This window comes from Taudactylus pleione, unplaced genomic scaffold (assembly GCF_031769625.1).
Source record: "Taudactylus pleione unplaced genomic scaffold, aTauple2 ptg000278l, whole genome shotgun sequence".
NCBI classification, from domain to species: Eukaryota; Metazoa; Chordata; class Amphibia; order Anura; family Myobatrachidae; genus Taudactylus; species Taudactylus pleione.
This window is the reverse complement of record NW_028284680.1, coordinates 5,364,493-5,388,119: the sequence shown is the minus strand read 5'-3', so window position 1 is coordinate 5,388,119 and position 23,627 is coordinate 5,364,493. Positions and strand designations below refer to the sequence as shown.

Here is a 23,627-nt window from a genome sequence, read left to right as displayed (position 1 = left end):
TATAATATCTATCTAATGCAGGGGTGGGGAACCTTTTTCCATCCGAGGGTCATTTTAACATATATAATATTATTCGAGGGCCCGGTGCAGGCCACGCCCCCTTCATGTGATGTCACACGGAGGTGAGACCACAATCGCCGGTGATTACAGCAATGCCCGGAGCATCCTCAGGATGCTACGGGGAGCTGTAAGGGCAGCGGTGTGACCGTCTGACGCATCCTAAGGACGCTCCAGACGGCACTGCTGCATACATTCTGGCTGCAGGGTGCCAATTAGGCACCCTGCAGCCAGATGATGCTAGCAGAAAAAAATCTCAAGGGGCCGCACCAAATGAATCCGGGGTTTTATACGGCCCCCGGGGCTGAGGTTCCCCATCCCTGATCTAATGCATGCGTGGCTACTTACCCTATCTTGCTTCCAGGACAGGTGTAAGGTAGGCAGGGCATGATAATGCCACTTGTGTTATCAGGTGATCAAGGTCTACCCACAGTGAGAGACCGGAGGGTCTTTCCATATGAAGTGGACCAATTTTGAAGATCCTCCTCACCTGCTGATTGTGTAGGTGACAGTTGCACCCATTCCCACTTTGAGGGCCATAGTTTTGATACTATGTTCTCCAAAGTTAGGCCGGGTCCACATCAGGCGGTATATTGGACGATATATCGTTCCAACGCGGATCAGAACAAAATATCGTTCATATCACTCAGTGTGTACCATCAATCGAGCGTTCACATGTGTCATCCGCGACGTCGTCCCATCTGATGTGCTGCGCGTCACATGGCACAACTTCTCAGACGACGGCATGCAGGTGAATGTGGGACAGAAGGCTATATTACGCGGTTGTGCAGTGTGTACGGCCACCTTATATATCTTCCATCAAGAGTCTGGTCGGCTGGGATGCACATCGTTCTGCCAAACTTCATGTAACATTGTATCAAAATTGGAGATGGTCCCCTGGTCCACTTTGACATGGAATGGCCCAAGAATGTAATGACGCTACTCACTTCATCACTACCCCGCCACTTGTTGAGGCAGGGTGGATTTGTTCTGGTCCCTGCGCACCTTACCCCAGGTAAGGGGTCTCTGGCATAACTGCCTGATCCATGTGGTCTCCTGCTAATTCCGGAGTCTCTAGGACATAACAGGAGAGCAAATAACTATGATCAGCTTCATGGTTTGCATACAAACAGTTGCTCACTGCATGCTGCTGAGTGCTGGTATGCTCATACATGATAACATGGACAGGTGGGACCAAGTGTTGTATTTTTATTTATTTTTTTTAAACTTGGGTTGCAATGTCAGAATATTTTAGCTCCATGCCGTACCCTGGGACATTCAGCTGGAGAGGGTAGCAAAAATACGTCAAACAGGTTTTTGGTGGTAAATACGGGTCACACTGAGCCACCCAAAACTATTCCCCAGTTATTTGTCCAATTCAGACCCAATACTCTAAGCAAGGTTCTGTGCTAGGAAGGTTGGGGGATATCCGGTATGGACATCACGCCCCTCACAATACTGCTAATACAGATTGTTCCGTCATAGTTAGTAGTCGTGGCGTCCGACTTGTACCACACATCATTCACTCAATGTGAGTCCTCCTCTAGTTACAGCACTCACTGTACTGGCTGGAGATTATATACCTATAAAGCCCCTGGGGAAGGAGGAGGAGGGGGGAGTTACGCTATTTTCAAATGCCTTTGGCAGATATAATTGTAGCTCTTTGTTGCTGGAACATGAAGTACAGGCTTCAATACATAAACATTATAATAACTATTTATACACCGGAACACGATGAATGAGGTTTCTTCAAACGATCCACTTTTTTAACTTTAGAATAAAAGTTCTCTGCAGAAATAACATATCCTGGATGATTGGAGTGTTTAGCTGGGGCCAGCGGTTACCAGATTATAATCAGTTTGTGCGTGTATATATATATATATACTGAATATATATATATTATAACGGCAGACTCTTCCCTTCTCTAGCTCCAGTCTGGAGAGCGATGCTGATGGGAGATGGATTGTGTGGTCACTGTCCCAGGCTACTTACATTACAGAGGTTATATTACCGTATAATAAATCATTCCTGGCTGTCTGTAAACGTGTGCGAATGTTCCCAGGTTTTACACATTAGGTCACTGGTTCCCAAACCTTCCTCAATCACAGCGCCTTAGAATACGCACATCTTACCTCCACGCGCTACAAGTTGCGATAAACATCTTGAGCGGCGTGTAACTCCGTTGTGGCGAGCGTCTTTTTGTCTAACTTTTTACCGTCATAGGCGGCTTATTCGCACAGTGATGCGAATATGTGGCACACGCAGCTTCTGCTGATTAAAATGATGTGCAGCATGTTCTGTGTGCGCCTGCCGCTGTATCTGCGTGCGAAATGCTACGTTACAGCGTCAGCGGCTGTGACTAGAAGGGCTGTGTTACGCGCGAGAAAGTAAGATGTATGGGGGGGACATCTGTTTCACGGCAAGCCTAGGCCAAAAGTTTCTCATTGAGAAATTCAGCAAAAATTATTACATTTAATTAAATTATCCTTATATATCACCCTAAAGGCCCCCATACACTGTGCGATATAGCAGCCGATCCGACGGATTGGTACGATATCCCTGCTATATCGTACCGTGTCTGGGTATGATATCGGTCAGTGTGCGCTCTCGTGGGATCGTATATCGCTCCTCCAGATCTTTCCGCATGTTCAGTTGATCTGGGGGAGCGATGAACGATCCCATGCAGCGCTATCGCTCCATGTTTGGGGACCACCCGATATGTCGGCCATCGGATCGGCCGTCGCACCGCTAGGTACATATCGCACCGTGTATGGGGACCTTTAGGGTCACTTATGTGGTAGTGGACAGGGTTGTGCTTCTGCTTGTCCACACATTTTAGGCCTGGCAGCTGGCATCGCAGGGTTTGCCTATCACATTGACCATAAATAATTGGATTTGGTCCTGGACCACCAACATGTGGCACCCGGTGCCCTGCTGTGGCACTGGCACCAAGTTTGGTAATCTCTATATCTGGCACGCACACTCATAGTTAGCCAATAGGGACTGGAGCATTTGCATGTCTCCGCCCATATTACCTGCATTGAGGAGTAAATGGCATAGCTTTTGGTTGTGCCAAGCCATGCGGTCTTTAGCAGGAACACGTGAATAACGTCGTCCTCAATATAACTGCAAACTACCTAACATTCATTTAGTTTAACTTCCTGTTATTGAGTCAAGCTTGACATTAGCATACTAGTGCCTGTACTGGCATATCGCAAGGCGCGTAATGTAACAGTATAAATAGAAGATAATATAACATTGCTGGACAGGTAATATAATAATGAGGACTTTGGGAGTAAATGGAAAGCAGAGGTAAAGTTACCCATTAAGCCAAACTAAAAAGTAATATATATTTTTTTGGCATCACTTATCCCTTGAGGCACACCAGAACTAGGAGAAGACAGGATAATAGGGGTCAGTGGGCTTCTCATCACCCCAGATGTGTGCTCCATACCAGGTAGAGGAACAAAGGCATCACTAGGAATCTGTATCCCCTGACAGTAAGTTGTGGGGCCTCCTTGTCCCTTATTTTTTGTTCTCTCTGCCTCCACTAAATGTCCTCCACCATATAAACCACAGGGTACACAGTGCCCTATCTCAGACTGATGAAGTCTAGAATAACTGTTACAAGCTGGATACCAGTAGTACAGGGTCCTCCAAAAGAAATCTATAAGGAGAGATTTGGATACCTCCACTCAGGATACCTAATTTGTTGTCTGTGTTACAGAATTTTTTGTTTGAGAAAGGGGCGTGCGAATAACGTATCGTCGGATGGGCCACGTATATTTGCCAGATACAGCGAGGAAGATGTTCATTGCTGTGTGTGCCACCCCTTGTATTTACAGGTTGAGTCTCCCATATCCAAAATGGTCGGGACCAGGGGTAGTTTAATAATTGCATATCATAATGAAATATCTTGGGAATGGGGCCCAAATATACACACAGAATGCATTTATGTGTTATATACACCTTATACACACAGCCTGCAGGTCATTTTATACAATATTTTCAATAATTTCGTGGCTCAAGCAAAGTCCGTGTACAGAAATGAAATTCGTTTATGTTTCATATACACCTTATACACAAAGCCTGAAGGTCATTTTATACAATAGTTCTAATAATTTGTGCCTTAGACAAAGTTTGTTTACATTGAACCATCAAAAATCAAAGGTGTCATTATCTCAGTCATGCCAAAATGATTCCGTATTTCGGAATATTTGGATATGGGAGACTCAACCTGTATATCCAAACCATAGCATTCCGGATGAAATCAGTCTGCATGACACTGGCTGGTTACTGCCCTTACAACAGTTTAGTGGTGGTGAAGAATACGCGTCCTCCGTGTGCCTTGGGGATATGAGGCGACAGGCGTTTCCTATAAGTATAGCGATCGCGATGAAGACCTGGAAAATTGACATCCTTCCGTCCTTAAGACTGTCGCTCCTCCGACGTAACGGCACTAAGTGATTAGTGCGCACATTGTCTCGTCTGGTTGCTGGTCATGAGTTTTACATCAACTGATAACTCTCTTAGTGTGAGCTGAATGGAAGCTCTGTGACTTGGCTGACTAAGAGACGAGCCTAAGCCGTTATCTTTATGAGAATTGGTAACAGACAGTGTATCAGAGGTGCATGAAGCGAATGTATTTCCTCGTGGGATATAGGAGGCTGATTCATCTCCGCCGTCTCCTAGGCCTCGTCATAGATACATCAGACATTTCTCATGCTCTGTGTGACGCATTCCGTCTGCATAAAGAGCATTTATCCCTCTTCGCTGTCAGTGACCGCAGATCTGCCTGCATATAGCATACTCTCCCGGAATGTCCGCCAGACTATCCACCCTCCAGAAACCTGCCCATGTCCCTATTGAAGTGGACGGGGCCTTGACAACGAAATTCGGTGTGAATTGCGCCATTTCCGCCTACAAAATGGGCACGTTGACCGTTTTTTTGTATACTTTTTTAAATGTGGATAAATTACTTTTTATATATATGTATATGTGTATATATATATGTATGTATATATATATATATATATATATATATTAGGGGTGAGCGGGTTCGGTTTTACTCGGTTTTACCCGGATCTTTTTATTGGCTGTCGCCGAACATGTGTTTTGGATAGCGAATGAAATCGAGCCAAAGTTGCGGTAAAGTGGCGATAAGAACCGAGTAAAACTGAGTAAAACCGAACTCGCTCACCCCTAATATATATATATAATATTGTGACACAGTCGGGATAGGGGTCCCTCTCCTGGGGTAGATGGACTCCCTCTTTACACACACAGCAGCCAGAGAATCAGGACACAGTTCTGGGGTTCTCGTGCAAGCTGGACGGAGCCAGTCTTTATTGTACCAGACACATGAACAAAATAAAACATAAGCAAAATCCTAGCCCGTCTGGGCTCTAACTAGACAGTAGGTTCCCTCACTATCAGAACACTTAAACAAGTTCACGTTCACAGTACTTCCAGGTTTGTAACAAACAGTGTCTCAGAGCAATCTAGCCTGCGGGCCTGCTCTCCCAGGTGGTAGACACTCAGCCACAACTAAACCCAGCTTATATCAGCCATTTCCAGGTGCAAGCCCTAATGAGCCTGCTACCAGGCTGAAAGGCCCAACACCTGGAGTGGCCTGTGGATGGAGCCCTCCCTCTCCTCACATCCACACCCCCAGGACCCATTCCGGCTTTTCACCAAAGCCGACATTTCTAGTCTTCTCCTGGGGGTTTCAAAACACATAGGACAGGAATCTGGGACACACATAGAAGCCATTACAAACTTTTCCAGTGCTTCTATAATATAAATATATATATATATATATATATATATATTATTTGATCAACTTGCCCTTTATATTTGGATACCTGAAACTCCTGACGCCTCCCAAAGGTGTGTAGTCATAAATTCGACATTCAGAATGTTCACAGACGATTTTAGGTTTAGGATTAGATCACAAGTAAGGCAATATTGCAATGCGACATGCCGACTGCTGACGGTCAACTTTCCAGCAATATTTACATTGTGTCAGTGTCATATGTCGCCATTCTGTCCATGTTGACATTTTGTTGTCAAAACTCTGAATGTCGACTTAATAAAACACACCCCACCCAAAGAGCTGAACTTCACTATAATCTTCCTTTGAAACAAATCAGCCACAGTCATATTGCCGACATTGCATTCATTTTTTTTTTTTTTTTTTGGGCAGAGGCTCTCCACTCCAGTTCTCAAATACCCCCCAACATGCCATGTTTTGTGGATTTCTTTAATCATGCCCATGTAAGTTACATTATCCCATCTGCTTCCCCAGACAGAAATCCTCAACACGTGACCTGTTGTGGGTACCTGAAGGCTTCTTATGCTGGGTACACACTTGTCTATATATCGGTTGTTCGGCTGACGAATGATCTATCACCAGTGCATCGGCGGATGTGTACACACCGGATATGTTTGTGAACGATGTCATTCACAGAAATATCGGGTCAGACCTGCAGCTTAGACAATGCCAATATATAATGCAGATATATTGGCACATCTGCATTGTTTACGGGTGACCCACCGACCTACCATACACTGGCTGCAGGGACCGCCGACAGTTACATCGTCATCACGACTGGATGGGCAAATTTAAAAGCCTGCTCAAATGTGATGTCTATCCAGACATGTCGAGCGGCCTACAGTCTATGAAACTCTCAGACTGTAGGTTGCATTAACACAGTGGTCGGGGAACAGGGGTAAATTACCCCACATGGGGTAAAAATGAAATTCCTGGGGGTAATGGACGGACAACCGGGCATGCATATGAATCATTCTATAATATATAATGATTCATATGCATGCCCGGCTGTGCCGCAGGGAGGCTCTATGCTGGACGCCCGCTGAGATGTTATTACCAGCGAGCGCCCGGTTCCTTCCCTGCAGCGCCGCGTTAGCCGGAGGCTGGAGTTCTCTTCTGAACTCCAGCTTCCGCCTCTCTCTATGCGCACTATGGGAGAGATGTCATGACGTCTCTCCCATAGTTCCTCGGAGCAGCCGGGCGGACAGGACGGCGGCGGCTGCAGGAACGGGGATTAAGGTAAGTGTTTTTTTTTGTACAAGTGGCACTACAGGGGCATTATATGGGGGCACTACTACAGGGGCATTATATGGAGGACATTATATGGGGGCACTACTACAGGGGCATTATATGGGGGCACTACATGGGGGCACTACTACAGGGGCATTATATGGGGGCACTACTACAGGGGCATTATATGGGGGCACTACTACAGGGGCATTATATAGGGGCACTACTGCAGGGGCATTATATGGGGGCACTACTACAGGGGCATTATGTGGGGGACATTATATGGGGGCACTACTACAGGGGCATTATATGGGGGCACTGCTACAGGGGCACTACATGGGGGCACTACTACAGGGGCATTATATGGGGGCACTACTACAGGGGCATTATATGGGGGCACTACTACAGGGGCACTACATGGGGGCACTACTACAGGGGCATTATATGGGGGCACTACTACAGGGGCATTATATGGGGGCACTACTACAGGGGCATTATATAGGGGCACTACTGCAGGGGCATTATATGGGGGCACTACTACAGGGGCATTATGTGGGGGACATTATATGGGGGCACTACTACAGGGGCATTATATGGGGGCACTACTACAGGGGCACTACATGGGGGCACTACTACAGGGGCACTACATGGGGGCACTACTACAGGGGCATTATATGGGGGCACTACATGGGGGCACTACTACAGGGGCATTATATGGGGGCACTACTACAGGGGCACTATATGGGGGCATTACTACAGGGGCATTATATGGGGGCACTACTTTTAGATTTCCTTCCTTTCAAATCAAGGGGGTAACGTCGGCGTATCTAAATATATTTTGGGGTAAAAAAGTTCCCTGACCCCTGCATTAAGATCATCAATCTTGTAGCACTAGGTGGACATGTTGTAAGAGCATAATACTTTGTAACCAATGGAGACTGGATTTGTCAGGACCATCCAGAGAATAATGTGTGGGACACTGAAAGTCACCTATGAGACTTGAGATAAATCATCATGTTTACAGCCTGCTTTGTGTCTCCTGTCAGTCACACACTTCCCTGCATTCACAGCCAGGAAATGTATAAGTAACAATGCATGGAGAAGGGCGTTGCCATTCCGTGTCGTTTCCTACACTTTGGGTGACATTAAGGCCACAGCGCTCCTTCATTTTACATAATCTAACAAAGGAGGAAGAATCATTTGTACAACGACCTTCTATAAACTCCTGTGCGATGTCAGTGCTTTGAAGTTGAGCAGCAGTTTATGGCTGGCCATTGTTTAGCTATGCCATGAATACAACTATTAAGAGACATTATACTGAAGGATTACTTGCTATAGGACTCTTCCTTCTGAATAACATACAGTGTCGCTCACGTTTGAAAGATGCTGTAAAAGCTTTTCTGGGACATTTCTGAAAATCGGGGTACAGGAAAATTTGGCGTTTTCTAAACTCGACTAAAAAGTTGCAGTATGAATAAGTTTGGTCGCTGTGAACCTCTCCGCCAATTTTCTTGCACCAGTACCCAAAAATGCCTGCTACCGCCTGTTCATCAAGGCTGCCAACAGCTAGCTAAGGGGGGGGGACAATAGAACGATGTGGGTCACTATATGTTACCCATGTTATGCTTTCACTTTTTTATTTATTTTTTTAACTGGTCTGGGTACCCCCCAGCTGCTGCGGAACTTCACGTCCTAGCGTGCCGGAGCAGTATATGGCGGCCCCTATAGCATATTTGTATTAGTATTCATTGGCACCTGTAATGTTATCACATGTACATCTGCTGGGGGCTCATTCCTGTGCGATGAGCAAATCAATATCCAAAACTTTTATCACAGCAGCTAGGTGTATCTGTCACTCTATGTTGTATTTGTAATTTAAGCCTCAGTATTGTTACATATTGGTTTCCATAGCGCCATAGGTTATTTTCTTTCTTTTGTTGTTCCGTGCGATGAGCAGTCTGTGATCTGGGGTAATAGAACCCCGCTGTGATGTTAGAGGTTGGGGGTGAGCGAGGTCCAACGCTAGGAGCAGACGTGGAAGAGGAGGACAAACCTTATAATGTCTGCTGTATATGTATTTACCTTTTATTTTATCTGGTACCCTACACACATGAATGCATTAAATATTGTTACTTTATTAATGTGGTGATGTCAGAACGAGAATGATTCATATGGTTTCTGTATGAGGCCTTGTACAGATGGGCACTGAATAAAAGCTGCTAATGATGACAATATTGTACATCGTGCTCGCTGTCGGTAACGGTTTAAGCATTCAAAGCGCGTTCTCTCATCCGTCCCACGGCATGGTGTAATTACGGAGCGTAGCATACGCATTTACTAAGCGTTCCCACGTTATATTGCACCGAGCGTTAACACTCATCCTCGCTGCAGCCACCGTTAGCACTGAAGCCGTGATAGCCGTTGTCCGTGAAACGTTGCTGGCTTTGGGCGGAATTCAATTCTTTTCATCCCCTATCGCGCCCGACGGAGCTATTCTATTCTTGCTCCTGTCGGGCGCGATCAGTTGCCAAGCGCTACATTTCAGCTCGCAGCCCCTGGGGGATGAGAGCTGAAATGTGCGAAAAGTAACATGTTTGGGCGCCCAAACATCACTTTTCGCGATCACGCCCACCACTTTGGTCAGGGTTAGCCGTTTTACGCGGCTAAACCCGACCACTTTGGGTGCGATCAGTGTGAAACGCTGGCACAATTGAATAGCGGCCCGCGATCTCCTGTCACTTTAGACGGGAGATGCGGGCCGCGAAATCAATTGAATTCCACCCTTTGCGCATATGCTCTATGCAGCAACTGTATGTAGGTGCTGTCTCCTATTTACAAGTGGGCTCGGATCACAGCTGGGGGAGCAGGTTTCAGGTGGCTTCTATAATAGACCCCAAAAATAGCAATCAAAGAACGGAGGGGCGTCTTTATGTAGCAAATAGCGCTTGCTACAGATTACACTGTACAACAAATTAATACTTTTAATTTGTGTCCTTTCTAAAAATAGTCATACATTACTAATAGTCATACATTACTAATTTGAGGTCAAGAAAAACTAAAATGATTTCAGAATGTTTTTACTAGCTCTATTTTTGAGCTACACTACTTACACTATACTGTATGTACATTAGTAATATAGTCATAGTGAAAAGCTATTTTAAAATAATCTGATATTTTCTTGATTGAATTAAAACTGTTATTTATTTTCTATCAATCACAACTAAGAATACAAAACGAAATAAACATACAGCATAGGAAACAAACATACAGCATAGGAAACATACAGCATAGGAAACATACATACAGCATAGGAAACATACAGCATAGGAAACATACATACAGCATAGGAAACATACATACAGCATAGGAAACAAACATACAGCATAGGAAACAAACATACAGCATAGGAAACATACAGCATAGGAAACATACAGCATAGGAAACAAACATACAGCATAGGAAACATACATACAGCATAGGAAACAGACATACAGCATAGGAAACAAACATACAGCATAGGAAACATACATACAGCATAGGAAACATACATACAGCATAGGAAACACACATACAGCATAGGAAACACACATACAGCATATCACACATACAGCATATCACACATACAGCATAGGAAACATACATACAGCATAGGAAACATACAGCATAGGAAACAAACATACAGCATAGGAAACAAACATACAGCATAGGAAACAAACATACAGCATAGGAAACAAACATACAGCATAGGAAACATACAGCATAGGAAACATACAGCATAGGAAACAAACATACAGCATAGGAAACAAACATACAGCATAGGAAACAAACATACAGCATAGGAAACACACATACAGCATAGGAAACAAACATACAGCATAGGAAACACACATACAGCATAGGAAACACACATACAGCATAGGAAACAGACATACAGCATAGGAAACACACATACAGCATAGGAAACACACATACAGCATAGGAAACACACATACAGCATAGGAAACAAACATACAGCATAGGAAACATACATACAGCATAGGAAACATACAGCATAGGAAACAAACATACAGCATAGGAAACAAACATACAGCATAGGAAACATACATACAGCATAGGAAACAAACATACAGCATAGGAAACAAACATACAGCATAGGAAACAAACATACAGCATAGGAAACACACATACAGCATAGGAAACAAACATACAGCATAGGAAACATACATACAGCATAGGAAACACACATACAGCATAGGAAACAGACATACAGCATAGGAAACACACATACAGCATAGGAAACATACATACAGCATAGGAAACAAACATACAGCATAGGAAACATACATACAGCATAGGAAACACACATACAGCATAGGAAACACACATACAGCATAGGAAACACACATACAGAATACGAAAAACAAACATACAGCATAGGAAACAAACATACAGAATACGAAACAAACATACAGCATAGGAAACAAACATACAGCATAGGAAACAAACATACAGCATAGGAAAGTACTATGTAATATAGTGGCCTATACATGGGGGAGCTTTCTCTTGTCGCTTGTACTCCTCTTCTGGGGCCATCTCTTGTCACTGTCACCTACCCTGATATCTTTGTACCATTGCTGAGATGTCTTGGTGGAATCGCTCCCTATGCTGTCACTCAGTGCACCACAGTTACCTTGTGGGGGTAATCCCGTGAATCGCATATATTTGAATAGGGGAGGGGACAAATAACTGATTCATTTAATTGGGTCATTAGGCCCCGCCCCCTCTGCGCAGAACGCAGATTGCTGGTAAGATTCTCTCCATTCTGCCCACGTCACTAGGAATACCCCTACATCGTCGTAAATGGGCTATATCTCAGAGCTCAGAGCTAACTGAGAGTTGTAAATGTCATATTCATTCTTTACATGCTGACATCAAATAGAAGTAACTATTTTCACATCGGAAACATTGTCATTGTTGTGCAGTGTTATTGCATCAATCGTTCAGGAAACGGTAATAATAGATGGTAAATACATAATATGCGTTTTTATGTTTATATGTTTTATTTCTACTTCAGGGTCCATAGGGTATCCACAGGATACCTTGGGGTATAGGTGTGACGTCAGTCGCAGGGCACCAAAGAGTTAAGCTTTCAGCCTCCCAGGATGCACTAGGTCCCCCTCCTATACCCCGCCCCCGGGCCAAGGCACCTCAGTTTAGTTTGGTGCCCGGCCGGAGTCGGGTGCACCTGTTGGAGTGGGGGCTAGAAGAGCCCCTGAAGCTTATTCTTCATGCAGCTGTGGCTGCACATCTGGATGAACAGCATGGACAGTCAGTCCTGACGTCCATGCTGTCTTCCCTACACCCCGCCGGTACCAGAACGCCGGTACTGATCCGGGGATGCTGGTGGGCGTCTGGGGTCACAGCTAGCGGTGACCCCAGATGCTCCGGACCATGGCCGGATTCAAGGGGGACAGAGGTAAGCAGCGGGGTCCCGCGGTGGGTCCCCGCTGATCACATGGTCCTAAGTCCCCAGGCAGGGGGCTCCCTGGGGACTGGCTGCAGCGTGGAGCCAGGCGACCAACCTGCGCTTCCACTACCCCCTGGGACAGCGGACCGCAGCAGAGCGGTAGCGCTGCGGCGTCCCAGGGGTTAAATGCATGCCAGGGGAGCGCGCCTTCCCTGTCTCACAGCCGGCGCCTCCCCCGCTGCACACAGCCCTCTCTGCATGCTGCCGACTGGTCCTGTGGCAGCGCTCCTCCCCCAGGCCAGCCTCCTCTCTGCTCCTCGGCGGCCATCTTCTCCAGAACGCATGGTGAACGCTGCTGGAAGCGCTGGACGGAAGCATCGTGGTCTGGGTCCCCCCGCATACCTCTCCTCCGCTGTGGTCAGGTCTGTGTATGCAGCGCTGTGTCCTACCAGGCCCTGTGTCTGTGTAGTTGAGTGATCAGCGCTGTTAGTGCAGGAATTGTTATTTTTCTGCATTGTATGTGACTGTGCTAGCGCTGCTGCCTGTAATCTTTTCTTCTCTAAACTGTCAGCTTTATTACTGTCCCTGTTCTTTCTGCTAAAGCCCTTGCGGTGCGGTGCTGCAGGGTGGTCTCTCGCCTATTTAATACTTAATTGGTGAGAGAGGTCACATACGTGGTGCCATCATGTCTGAAAGTGATTTTCCCCTCCGGCTACAGTGTACCACGTGCAAAGTACCGTTAGCGGAGGGGGAGGGTAGCGCGGAGGGCCTTTGCCGGCAGTGTTTGTCCATGGCGCGGCCTATTACGGTTACAGCACCGGTACAGGAGCCGCCCTGGGCTTGTTTCGCTCAGGCGTTAACAGCTTTAGTGGGCCAGTTAGCTCCGCAGCCCGCGTTTACTCCGATGGGTTTGTCCCAGCAGTCTGTGGTGTCGTCACCCATGCAGGGGTTCCCACGACAATTGGTGGTACCCCACAGTCTCCCTATTTCCCCGCTCCCGGGTTCTCAGGAGCCAGCGTGGGTTAACTCCCTGACGAGTTCTGTACAGCACTTGTCGGATGTGTTGCAAGGGGAGTCTGTGATGCGGTCTCATAAAAGGCCGGTGGCGTCTCTGTCCGCTCCTTATGAGGATGACGAAGGGACGTCTGATGATGGGGAGATTCTAGATCCTTACGATCAGGAACCTCTCCATACTAAGGACGCTGATGCGAAGTCCAAAGTATATATTCCTGGACTTATTCGGGCGGTCCGCACAGCCTTGGTGATTGAGGACGAAGTTCCCCCAGCGGCTAAATCTAAGTATGCCTTTTTCAAAGATGTGAAGGGCGATGCCACAGTCTTTCCTCTTTCGGGTCAGTTGGTGGACCATTTAGAGGAGGCGTGGAAACAACCTGGCAAAAGATACCAGCCGCAGAGACGCCTGGCGGTGGCTTATCCGTTCGCGGATAATTATTTTGCGAAGTGGGAATCCCCTCCACAGGTGGATTCTCACGTGACCCGTCTTGTCCGTAGTGCCACATTGCCGATGCCATCCATGTCCTCCCTTAAGGATGCTACGGACCGCAAGGTAGAAATCTGCCTGAAGTCCGCTTATTCCCTTGCAGGGGGGGCAGCACGGCCGGCTATGGCCATTTGCTGGGTTGCCAGAGCGATGGAGCGCTGGGCGGATTCATTAGAGGCTTCTTTTGAATCCGACTGTCCGGCCGATCAGGCGGAGTTGATTGGCAATCTCCGTGATTCGGCCACCTACATCAACGAGGCGGCTCTAGACATTAGTACTCTGGTGTCTAGAATTTCTTCAGCAGCGGTAGCTGCTCGTCGCACCTTGTGGCTGCGATCCTGGAAGGCGGACGCAGATTCCAAGAAAGGTCTGGAAGCGTTGCCGTTTACCGGAGAAGTTCTCTTCGGTCCGGATCTGGATAAGATTGTGGCCACGCTGGCGGCAGCCAAATCTGCCTGTCTCCCGTCGGCCGCTGCTCCTTCTGGTTCGGGACCATCGTCCTTTCGGTCATCTAGGGCCCAGGGCAGGCCCAAACCACAGTCGTTTCCTCGACAGGCTGGCCCTAAGAAATCGGTCAAGCCCCGGAAGCAGGCATGGAGTACCAGACGTCCGGCCCCCAAGCCAGATGGCAAGCCTGCGGCCTGACGGTCCGGGCCTCCCTTTGGGGGATCCCAGGGTGGGAGGCCGCCTGCTACAGTTCGCCCAGTGTTGGTCGACCACTACGACAGACACTTGGGTTATGGAGGTGGTTTCCCACGGATACGCCCTCTCCTTCCGGCACAGACCCCCGGCTCGCTTCTTCACCACGGGTCTCCCATCAGACCGGAACAAGGCTACGGAGCTGCGGAAGGTATTGCACACTATGCTCCAGGCTGGAGTTATAGTGGCGGTTCCATTCTCCCAGAGGGGCCAGGGTTTCTATTCAAATCTATTTTTGGTACAGAAACCCAATGGGTCATATCGTCCGATTCTCAACCTCAAAGCACTCAACAAGTCTTTGCGGGTCCCGAAGTTTCGGATGGAGACCCTACGGTCCATCATTCTGGCGCTGGAACCTGGGGACTACTTGGTGTCATTGGACATACAGGACGCTTACCTGCATGTCCCTATTCTTTGGCGCCATCAACAGTTCCTCAGGTTTGCAATCAGCAGCGACCACTTCCAGTTTCGGGCGTTACCTTTTGGCCTGGCAACAGCACCACGTGTTTTCACCAAGGTGATGGCGGTCATGGCGGCTTCTCTGCGGCTGCAGGGAGTCCGCATGTTGCCGTATTTGGACGACCTGTTATTGGTGGCAGGATCTCCAGAGCTCCTGTTACGCCACTTGGACCTGACCATTGCACTGCTGCAACGGCACGGCTGGCTAATCAACTGGCAGAAGTCCACTCTAATCCCGTCTCGGAGGATTCTGCATCTTGGAGCCTTATTGGACTCGGGACAGCAAAGGATCTTCGTGACGGAGGACAAGATCTCTGCTTTACAGTCAAGGGTGCGCAGTTGTCTGCACAGCCGCCGGGTGTCCTTACACTCGGCGATGAGGTTACTGGGCTCCATGGTGTCGGTGTTCGACATGGTGGAATACGCCCAGTTTCACTCCAGACCTCTGCAGCACCTGATCCTGTCCAAGTGGAACGGGCTGACTCAGTCTCTGAAGTCCCAGACGATTGTGCTCACCCAGGAGGTTCGCCTGTCCCTTACGTGGTGGTTACAGACGACCCACCTCAACAAGGGACGTCCGTTCTGGGTTCCAAATTGGGTCCTGTTGACAACGGACGTCAGTCTTCGGGGCTGGGGAGCAGTTTCGGGTCCACACTTGTTCCAGGGCAGGTGGACGCCGACAGAAGCGGAGCTTCCAATAAATATCTTGGAACTCCGTGCGGTCTTCAATGCTCTCCAGCAGGCACAGCGGTTTCTCCAGGGTCGCCCGGTGCAGGTCCAGTCGGACAACGCTACCACCGTGGCCTACATAAACAGGCAAGGAGGAACTCGCAGTCGGGCGGCTCTCGTAGAGGTCTCTCGGATCCTGGTTTGGGCGGAGCGCAATCTTCCGGCCATATCAGCGGTCTTCATCCCGGGAGTGCTCAATTGGGAGGCGGACTTTCTAAGTCGCTAGGACGTTCATCCGGGGGAATGGTCCCTGCACCCGGACGTTTTTCAACTACTGGTGGACAGGTGGGGTCTTCCAGAAATCGACCTCATGGCGTCCCGGCACAACAACAAGTTGCCGGTGTACGGGTCTCGCACAAGAGACGAAGGGGCGTCTCTGGTGGATGCTCTGTCCGTCCGGTGGACGTTCCGGTTCGCATACCTGTTCCCTCCGGTCTCCCTTCTTCCACGGGTAATCTGGAAATTCAAACAGGAAGGAGGGACGCTCCTGTTGATAGCTCCCGCGTGGCCCAGACGGCACTGGTTCTCAGACCTTCAGGGTCTGTCCGTGGACATTCCTCTGCGGTTGCCGCTACGACCGGACCTTCTGTCTCAGGGTCCTTGCCTTCACCCGGACCTGACTCGGCTGTCTTTGACGGCGTGGCTGTTGAGACGGCCATGCTGAGGTCCCGGGGGTTTTCCAGCTCTGTGGTGCGTACCATGTTACGAGCTCGGAAACCGTCTTCCGCGAGGATATACCATCGCGTGTGGCATACGTTCTTCCAGTGGTGTCGACCGAGAGGTTATGCACCGCGGGAGTTTCGTCTGTCTCGGATTCTCGCCTTCCTGCAAGCGGGACTAGATCATGGGCTTCGCCTTGCTTCTTTGAAGGTACAGGTTTCGGCCCTATCTGTCTGGTTTCACCGTAGGATTGCTACAATCCCGGATGTGCGCACCTTTATGCAGGGTGTTCTCCGCATTCAGCCGCCCTTTGTTCCACCTGTGGCGCCTTGGGATTTGGCTGTGGTCCTGAGGGCTCTCCAAGGACCGCCGTTTGAACCACTGGGCTCAGTGGATCTTAAATGGCTAACAGCTAAGACTGTTTTCCTTCTGGCCATTGCTTCGGCCAGACGTGTTTCTGAGTTAGGGGCTCTTTCTTGTAGACCCCCTTTCTTGGTTTTTTATGGGAACAGGGCAGTGCTCCGCACTCGGCCCGAGTTTCTTCCCAAAGTTATTTCCCAGTTTCATATTAACGAGGAAATAGTTGTTCCGGCCTTTAACTCACCGGGTCTTTCCGTGGGTGAGGCCTCTTTGGATGTTGTGCGGGCCTTAAGGACTTATGTTGACCGCACTTCTTCGTTTAGGAAGTCGGACGCTTTGTTTGTCCTCTTTGGCTTCCGTAAAAAGGGTTGGCCTGCTTCAAAGCAAACTTTGGCAGCCTGGATCCGTATGGCTATTTCTGAAGCTTATCTTCATGAAGGCCTACCGGTCCCTCCTTCTCTGAAGGCTCATTCCACTAGGTCTGTGGGTCCTTCGTGGGCAGCTCGACGTGGTGCCTCGGCAGTTCAGATCTGCAAGGCTGCTACGTGGTCTTCTGTCCATACCTTCGTGAGGTATTACAGGTTTGACACCTTCGCCTCTCAGGATGCTTCCTTCGGGCGGCGGATTCTCCTTTCTGCACAGGAGCGTCCCCACCCTTAAAGGATACTGCTTTGGGACATCCCCAAGGTATCCTGTGGATACCCTATGGACCCTGAAGTAGAAAATATGAGATATGGTAAGAACTTACCCTTGTTATCTCTATTTCTACGAAGTCCATAGGGTTCCACAGGACTCCCGCCCTGTCGCACCTGTGCTGCAGATGGGCTTTGCTCTGGTCACCGGTTTTCCGTCTCCCTCTGGTGAGAATGTGATTCTTGTATGTGTCCAGATCTTTGTTCTCTCTCTTCCTTCTCCTCCTCCGGCCTATGGCTTGGTAACTAACTGAGGTGCCTTGGCCCGGGGGCGGGGTATAGGAGGGGGACCTAGTGCATCCTGGGAGGCTGAAAGCTTAACTCTTTGGTGCCCTGCGACTGACGTCACACCTATACCCCAAGGTATCCTGTAGAACCCTATGGACTTCGTAGAAATAGAGATAACAAGGGTAAGTTCTTACCATATCTCATATTTTTTCTTTGCTGGTTATATAGTAGACTGATTAGAATGTATACGGTTTGTATCTTAGCAGCACTATTTCCCTGTATTTTGTGAGTGATCATCCCCATCCTGTCCTAATGCTGAATAATGTGCTTTTATTTATTGTCTATGGGGCATTAGTTGTGCAAGTTAGAAGGCAAACCCCCCCCCCCCCCCCCCCGGCCCGCTCTGAGCACTGGAAACTGCCTTAGATTTAGTCTGTTGCTATATTAGGAGCCCCCCCCTGCTCCGGCCTTGTCACTGATGACTGATTGCATTGTGTGAAGTCACAGTTGTGTGGACCGCCGTGGCTCTCATACTATGGGGTTTGTGTCTCTAGCAGGGGGTATGGTCCCTCTAAAGACCAAGCTTGTAAACAGGTGGTGAGAGGAAGTTGCTGCAATGAATGACTCCCCCATCTGGGGCCTTTGTAATACTCGGCCTCAGTGGACCAGAAACCAATAAACAGTGCTCGTCATTGGGTCCCCGGAGGGTAATAGATTTGCCGGCCAGATAATACGTTTAATAACAACTGTAAGGTATATAAGTGTCATATGTAACACCCAGGGAAATGAGCATTTATGTAGCATTATAGCACATACTTTTATTTAGTAAATCTTCTACCCGGATCGAAGTCCATTATAAATCTGTTATAAATGTTTATTTAATGTGCAATATAGTGATACTTACTGTTACATTCCTAGTACACTGTTGATCTAGATGGTAATAACACAATAAAAACAAGTGCACAGGGGAATGCAGTTTCTCCCAGAGAACAATCTGATGTTTCTAAACTGTGCTAGAACATTGAGCCATAATCTGGTTGCTACGGGTTACACCACCTGTTTATTTTACCCCGTCACTAGTTTTCTTATCTGTCCTTAAATAACTTTACATGTCAGGCTGGTATCTCTCAGTGGTCGCAGGCTGTGTGGCAAATGGTATACAATCGGGAAGCCGGCTGCTGGAATCCCGACAGCCGGCTTCCCGACTGCTTTATCTCGGCGTGGGATAAATGACCGGCATCTATATCTAGACGCCTGTCATTTCCCTGACGCCGGGCGTCGCGAGCGGACAGCCGCGGGGGGGGGGACGGTTAGGTTTAGGCCACCCAGGTGGGACTTAGGGTTAGGCACCCCCCCGGGAGGGTTAGGGTTAGGCTAGGGGGAGGGAGAGTTAGGGTTAGACACCCCCCCCCCGGGGGAATTAGGTTTAGGCAGCGGGGAAGGGGGGGTTAGGGTTAGGCACTTGGGGGGGAGGTTAGGGTTAGGCACCCCTTGGAGGGTTAGTGTTAGGGGGGGTAGGTTAGATTAGTTGATACTTACCTTACCATGATCGGGATTTCCAGCGCTGTCGGCCTTCCGCTGCCGGGATCTCTGCTGTTTTGTCGGGCTGCCGCTGCCGGGATTCGAACTCCCGGCCATGCGGCAGCCAGGATATCATACCGATTCCGTGGCAAATGTCCATAGACTGGCACCGGTCAGTGCAGGTGACTCCCGAATTGGAAATACAATATATCAGTCACATAGGCAAGAAACTAAGATCTGTGTACAGATGAGTCCACATACATCTATCCTCCATGTGCTACAAGTCGCGCCACACATAACGTGGGAGCTCCGCGTGCCTTGGTAGCGCCGAGCGTATTTCATGCAACTTTTTACCTTCAAATGCGTCTTATTCACACAGCGATGCGACTAGATAGCACCAGCAGCTTCTGCTGAATAAAATGATATGCGGCATGCCTATATTCTCTGTGTGCGACTGCGGGTGCATCTGCATGTCAGCGGTTGTAACACTGTAACGTAGCGTTTCGCATGCAGACACCCGCAGACGCACACAGAACATAGGCATGCCGTAGTGTTCCCGCTAGGCTGTTTTAGCAGGGCTCGGCGCCCTGCCCTCCTTCTGGAGGGCAAAAAGCGCCCCGCCCTCACAGCCTGCAGGTGCCGTCTTCACCCACGGGTCGCAGTGTCCCGCGGGTGGGGAAATGTGCGGGGACCCGGTCACCGCCAGTGAATAGACGCCGGGCGCATGCACCCGGCATCTATTCTCCCTGTCAGCAGCACTTGGGGGCTGCCCGGCGTGTCTGTAAATGCCGGGCACGCCCCCAAGAGTCACCAAAAGGGTGACGCGTCTTATAGACATGCCCCCTTTTCATTGGCTGCATCCCCTTTTTGTGTGCGCGCGGAAGTGCCTTCTCTAGCTCCGGCGCCCTGCCTGCCGCATATCATTTTATTCAGCAGAAGCTGCTTGTGCTAGCTCTTCACATCACTGTGTGAATAAGACGCATTTGAAACTAAAAAGTCGCGCAAAAAGACGCTAGGCGCTACCAAGTAACGCCACAGCATGGCTCGATTAGAAGCACTGTTTAACGCGCAAGAAGGTTAGGCGAAATGTATGTTTCCTGGCATTTACAGTGGTCCTGAGCCGCCTTGTATCATCTGAAGTTCACAATAAAATATTTTGTGACCGCGCTGTTGTGCGAGTAACTTGACTACTGTACATGTTGTGCGTGTGTGACGTTCTCTTACCGGCTGCAGACTTAGTGTAAGTAATCCCCCTGTAGTTCCTTTTCTGCTCTTCCCATCAGCCATTAATCTGGAAACGTAACACCCCGGGCAGTAAGATTTATGGCGAGCGTGCACCTGAGAAGTGTAAATCACCCCCTGGGGCAATAAAGGGGCTGGTTACACCATATCCTGCCAGTAAATGACTTGTGAGTGGGTGGTGCACGGAGATTTCTGTTTCTCTGAAATATTTTTATATCAGACCCGATAATCCTCCCTCTCCGCCATGATACTGATAATCCACAGCTCACAGATACAGATGAGAGGTGCTGATCGCAGTTACTAGCCCAGGGTGGCTAGCGGCATCTTGCCATAAGCTGCCCCTTCCAATGAATGCGCAAGTCGTTGTATTCTAATATATTATCTAATAACGTACAACATGTTCTCTAATTAGATAGAATCTATATTAACTTAAGTTCAGGTTAAACTAAACATAACCTGTCGGGCAGTGTCGAGCAAGGGCCTCAGAGGTGGCGCAGGACTTTATTCTAGACGGGTAATTTGTTGAGTTATTTCAACGTTTGCGTCAACAAAATGACAGATCTGCCGGATATTGATTGCGTTACCAAATCCATCAGATCTTTATAGGGCATGGTGGCGTTCAAAATGGCACCAGAGGATCACCGCAACCCCCATATGTGTGGCCATGTCTGACTGCGCTGCCAGGCTGTGATGACGCTGGAAGTAGTCCAGTTGGGCAGCCAAACAAATGTGCTTTGGCCACGCCATGTTAGAGGCCAAATGATATGAGGATCCTGTCACAAGGGTGCCAGATTCCCATTTCACATGTCAGATTTTACGTTTCCCTGGTACAGAATCTTGTGATCCAGTGATCCAGGAGGTTCCGAAAACCTTAATGGGACAAAAATGTCTGTACGTGTGAACTTGTCACTGCGGATCCTCAAATTATTTTAAATAGTCTGAAATTCGATCGGATTTGCTTGGCTGGATGATCTCAGTGTTGGTTGCGGTATTTGAATTAGTGTTGGGCCAGTTCGATTTGGCTCCTATGTTGTCTGTTTAAGCTTAAATAGGAATGATGTATAGTATTTTGTATTAATTTGTATCCATTCGACCATTTTGTTCACTGTTCATTCGGAAGGTCATTAAATATTCTGTATAATGTAATTACTTAAGCTGAAATGTTCACCTTGCCCGATTTTAGCTACCCTATTGGGTCTTGATGAGACAAAGTTAAGTTACAATTTTATTTTACTATATTATTTTTTTTTCCCAGAGTACCTCATGTGTAGATAGCCTACATGCTGATACAAAGGGTTTAGCAACATAAAACATCCAATTGATTCCCAAAATAGGCGACCTCCCGGATGCCTGAGAGAGTCTGTTATCTCCTAGAAGCTGGGACAAAAGTGGAAGGCGGAACCCAGCAAGGGCACGCAATTTGCATGATCGCACTACTGAGGGTGTGGAATTATGATGCAAGTTGCGTCATTAAGTCCTGAATTCAAGGAACGTTCCTTGGCGTCTCCCAGAGGGATCTTTAACCTCCAGTTCATCACCTGTTGCTTTGCGTGTGCTCAATATACACTACAAGTTTTGTGTGTTTTAACACTTTTCTGGTGTTTTAAAACTTCCATGGATTTAAAATGAAAATTTCCTGGTCCTTTGAAAAAACAAAATAAAAAAAATGGTTATTTGACTACACTCACAATTCTTATGAGTAATAGGTCTATTACAGTATCAAATAATCCTTATTGTACTGACATTATTAAGCTGAAACTCTGCAGCATTCCAATTCGACATAGATGGTCTATATTGGGAACTAGCCCATGCCATCCCCTCCCCCGCCCCCCTCTTGGGGTATGATCCGATTGTCGGATGTTAGCTTGACGAGCCATTTTTGCTTGTTGGGTGCTGAGGGGAAAGCACATTGTTTGCGATTCACATTTGCAGCCTGATTAATTTCCATATCAGGTTACTTTTGCTGTTGCTTTTCCTAAGCCAGTTTTGCTATGCGGTGCCAAAAAGCCACACGTGTCAAACAGCAGGCATGTGTCTGATTCGTGCCACGCCGTTCGCAGAGGAACCCACTAAATCACTTCTGGAATCTCTATCATCTCCTGTCAGATATAGAACGACACGTTTATGTTATTATCCGTAGGTTGAGAATCGAGAGGGGTCTGTAATTCTGAGCATTCCAAGATAAACTGGCTCAGTATGTTTCCGTTCCGTCTCTACGCAGCGCCGCGCTGCTACAGCGGTCAGATATTAAATGTTATTACACGCTCCTGGGTAACCATTTTTAGTAGAGACCCACAGAGAATGACTGTGTTCTCATGCAAGTATTTCTAGCATTATGTCATAGACTTAGCTTACATTAATATCCCAAGTATTTTAGGCTATTTTCAAGGGGACTTGGATAAAAAAAAAGTGTTTTGTGATCTCATATTAAGGACGTGTGTGCAGATGTGACAAATCCTGTGTTCTTCACTGTTACATGATCCACGGTGACTGTTCCAAGGATGCGGAATAGATGTGATAATTAGTGGATCTGCCCTCGGACGCCGTGGCTCTGGCGGCACAATCTGATAGAGAACATTGAGGGATAATTATGAACACTCGTTTTTCTAATACCTCATGTAATCAGAGAACTGACCCATGTTCCAGTACAATAGCTATAGAAATGTTCCATCTGGAGATGAATGAAAGTTACAGAATTGTTACTTATGCCTCATTCGCAGTTGTGGGGACTGTACCTTCTCCCACTGTCTTTGTGGGGCCTGTACCTTCTCCCACTGTCGTTGTGGGGCCTGTACCTTCTCCCACTGTCTTTGTGGGGCCTGTACCTTCTCCCACTGTCGTTGTGGGGCCTGTACCTTCTCCCACTGTCTTTGTGGGGCCTGTACCTTCTCCCACTGTCATTGTGGGGCCTGTACCTTCTGCCACTGTCTTTGTGGGGCCTGTACCTTC

General features: G+C 48.0%; 1 protein-coding gene across 3 annotated transcripts in view; it reads left to right on the top strand.

Moving 5' to 3' along the window:
- The window catches only part of ROBO3 (roundabout guidance receptor 3), a 384,819-nt gene that overhangs the window by 254,084 nt on the left and 107,108 nt on the right, over positions 1 to 23,627 (top strand). The window lies entirely within an intron of this gene.